The sequence below is a fragment of the Macrotis lagotis genome, chromosome 3, assembly GCF_037893015.1.
Source record: "Macrotis lagotis isolate mMagLag1 chromosome 3, bilby.v1.9.chrom.fasta, whole genome shotgun sequence".
NCBI classification, from domain to species: domain Eukaryota; kingdom Metazoa; phylum Chordata; class Mammalia; order Peramelemorphia; family Peramelidae; genus Macrotis; species Macrotis lagotis.
Genome location: NC_133660.1, coordinates 28,361,758 through 28,365,992, shown reverse-complemented (window position 1 = coordinate 28,365,992; position 4,235 = coordinate 28,361,758).

Below are 4,235 nucleotides of genomic sequence, written 5' to 3'. Positions count from 1 at the left end.
CCAGTGAATTACTTTCAAAGGTAAAACCAACTCAACTAAGTTTAGTTTAGTTGCTCAGAAATTTCTAGAAAATGGAGAACATATTTCCAGGCAGGTCCTCTGGTTCAGGAAATGATTGACAGCTTAGTCTGCCTTATTTCCCCATGCCTCAGGATTGCTAGTTTTAATAGTAGCTTTGTGTCAATGATTTCCAGATCTTTATATCTAGTCCTAGTCTCTTCCCTGAGCCCCAGTTGCATACCTCCAATTGCCTCTCGAATATTCCAAAATATTCCAATAAACATGACCAAGAGACATGTCAAACTAAAGTGTTCCAAAACCAAGCTTATCTTCTTTCTAAAATCCATCTCCCTTCCAAACTTCCCTTTGTCTGTCAGACACTTTTTTCAGGAATTGTTACTATTGAACATATGTATATACATATATTTCTCTATATCTATATCTATCTATCTATCTATCTATCTATCTATCTATCTATGATCATTTGTCACACGCTACCTCTAATCCACACTACATCTCCTATGTGTCACCTCCTCTCCACTCACATGGCCACTAACCTAGTTCAGATCATCTCCTCTCACCTGAACTTCTAGAATAGCCCCAAATTATTCTCCCTATGTCATCTCCCCAGTCCATCTTGTATGTAGACTGATGCTCAAATGGTTGCCATAAAGTTCAGGGTTAACCAGGTTGTTAATAAACTCCATTGGCTCCCTATGATCAAATATAAGTTTCTCTGCTTAATTTTGGATATCTTTCACAACTTGCTGCCAGACCAACTTTCTTAATTTAATATATTATACACCAGTAATGACAAACTCATGGGGCCATTAATTTATATGTAATTATCCCTGTGAGTCACATTTTGATTTAGTTCTAAAATGTATTATTACCAATTACATTTTTTAATTGCTAACAAAATTATCAACAAATACAACCATTGTTCAACATCCAATTACATTCTAATCTGGTTCAGATTGCATTAGGGATTGTTGTTCGATGTATGTGACCCAAGGTGTTTGATACATCTACATACATTATTATGATTCTTCTGGGGGCACTGTGATTCATTGAAATTGACCTTCTGATTATGTCTCACACATGGCATTCTGACTCTTTTCTCCACAATTCTGTTCAGACTGTTTCTGTTTGCACCACTTGAACTTTACCCCTTATGATCCTTTACTTTTTTCAAAATTCTGCCTGAGCAACACCATCTACATCAATTATCTGCTGATTCCTCAGGTTTTTAGTAATTTCTTCCTCTCTAAAAGTTATCTGGTCTATACTTATTTACATATATTACCTATCATCTCCTATAATAGAACATATGTGCCTTGAGGGCAGGAATTATTTCATTTTTCTACATGTATCTAGCACCTGATATATTACCTGAATTAATCACTTAAATTCTTGCTGTTTCACTGATTGATCAGCATAAGTTAGGCCTATTCAAATCAGTTCCATTATGATAAGTTTGCTGGCTCATTGAAGCAGGACTCTAAGGAAAATGTTTCATTAACACAGCACAAGGAACTGGAATAAGGACCGCACCTGTGATTTCATTTAAATGTTGAACCCTCAGGAGACAGAACACCCTCTAACAATGCAGGTCAGCAACTTCCCTGCAACTTATTGTTTTGGAGAGCTGCCTAGAAGAAACTTTGTGGTCTCAGGACCTCTTTATGCCTGAAATGTTTTGAGAGTTCCACAAAGCACTTCTGTTTCTGAGGGTTATATCCAAGCATATGCTGGAGCCAGTTCATGAGAACTCATTGTTAAGTTTTCAGTATGAGCACTGACACCTCAGAAATTTGCAAAATTGAAAATCAGGGCTTGGTTCATTGTTTTATTCATTATTGAGACTTAAGAAAACAATGGAGAAAATGTTTATAATTAAAGTTAAAGCATGTCATGTCTTCCCCCCATCCCCCAAAATAAACATTTATTGGCACAATCTGATTATGGGTATTGTTATTTCCTCTCTTGAAAATTTAAAAACCTTAATATTATTAAGAAATTTGGTTTCATCTTATAGTCTTCCCTAAAAGATCTAAGGGAACATGCGAGGAACCTTGACGTCCTCAGAGGATTCTTTGAGAATTACTAGTATGTGCCAGAAGCAAGACTTGAAATTGTTTTCTGACTCCAAGACCAAACTCTCTATCCATTGGGTCAAATCATCTCTCAGGTGAAGGAAAATTTGTTCTTTTCTATCACATCAACCATGTAGCAGTATCTTCTCTCTAGAAAAGATACAATTTCCACCTTAGTAGACAGGACAAAAGACCATATCTTATCACTTCCAGGAGCATTTTACAAAATGATAAGCATTGATTTACATCATGTGTAGCATGATAAACATTGATAAATCTCTGGTGGAATTTCAGACAACAATGAGCAGATGGGGCAGAATGAAAGGAGAGGATAGTGCTTTCTCAGCACTCCTGAAGCCAACTATAATCATTTATGCCCATATTTATTAATCCCCACAGTGATAGATGAAGAGCAATTTCTTGCCAGGAGATATTTGAGAAGGGAGAAAGTCATTGAAAAAGGAAATACAAGAATCCCAATGACATAACATTCCTATTTTTTTCAATTTTTCAGTAAGTTAGTCCAGTTTCCAAATCTTATTCCAAATCTTCCAAATAAGGCCCTAACCAGAGGACTTAGACCTTGTTATTTTGAGCTATCTTCAAGGGGCCCTACATTACTTACCTTTGTGCACAGACTCACCCCTTTCTCTAAACCCTAAGAACCTTCCAAAGCTCTTCTGTCATTTATCATTAACCTGACTTACCTCCCATCATTCATCTTCACTGAAACTATTATCAGGCTATTAAGTCCACTAAAAGTAATATTGAAATTAAGATAATTAAGATAAAATCAAAATTATCTATCATGATATCACCTGGGTCCTTGCTGCTGCCTCTCAGTCACTTTTTTCTGTTGCCATTGATTCCTTCCCTCAGTACAAACATGGCACAGTGAATAAAGAACTGAATTTTATGGAGTCAAGATCTGGATTAAAATTTTGCCCCCATCACCAACTGGCTGGTTCACCCTAGGCATGTCAATTGACCTATTCATATACTTCTGACAGTTCTCAGAGGAGGTATCCACATCCTTTGGTAATGAAAGTTTCTTCATCTGGAAATTCCATGAAATTAAAGATTCAAATGATATTCCTTATCTCACTCCTGATTATGGCTGTTTGATGAAGATATGAAAAATAAAAATAAAAACAGCAGCAACAGTAGCTATCATTCATATAGAGCATTGTATGGTTTCCAACAGTTTTACATATATTATCTAAATTGATTTTCATAATAATCCTGAAAGGTGGGTGTTATTATTACTATTTTACAAATGAGAAAACTGAGATAAAAAGGAATTGAATGACTTACCTATGGACACCCATCTAGTAAGTACCTGAGAGAAGATTTGGAATGATTCTAAGAAATGTATTCTCATAGAATTGTAATGTAGTCTCAGTTGTATCATCTTGCCCTTTTTAGCATTTCTGTAAATGAGCATGGTACACGAGGGTTCATAGTTTTAAAGAACTATCAGTTGAATGATAAATACAAAGACAAAATGAGGGGCCTGAGGATTCTATGGGAGTATGCAATGATCTCCAAGGAGAAAGATCTGTCACATCAAGGATTTAGTTACTTTGGGACAGCCAAAGATGAGTACATTCACATGATCTTTCTTGTATTCATGACTGTGTTATATTATGTTGTTCATCCATTTTTCTCCTGCAAGCATTCAATTTCCAAAGATTTAAGAAAACCACCAGTGTGTGTGTAAATAAACGTAGAACAACATGATGGAAACCAGCATCTTCTTTTTTAACATTGCACTTAACGGTAGGAATAAAATGAGTAGTTTACTCAAAAATGCTTCATTATCCAGTCCTTGGGGAATGGGAGCAAAGCCACTGGAATGGAAATTGCTATTGCCAAATGGAAGACTAGGCTCTGGCATAATGGGGCAAGTGCCACAAATGAGCGGGAGTAGAATGTGATTTAGAGGAACTGGCAGAGACAGGCAGCGTTCGTGACAGCCCGGCCATTTTGTTGACATATGTGGTCTTCCTCAAAACTCACTTGTATAATCATGGCATGCCAAACTATAGTCTGTCATTATTACTGAGGTGTATTAATCATTCAAAATTTAAAGTACCCAATTACTCAAAATTGAAGGAACCCAAAGATTGGTGTAAGAAC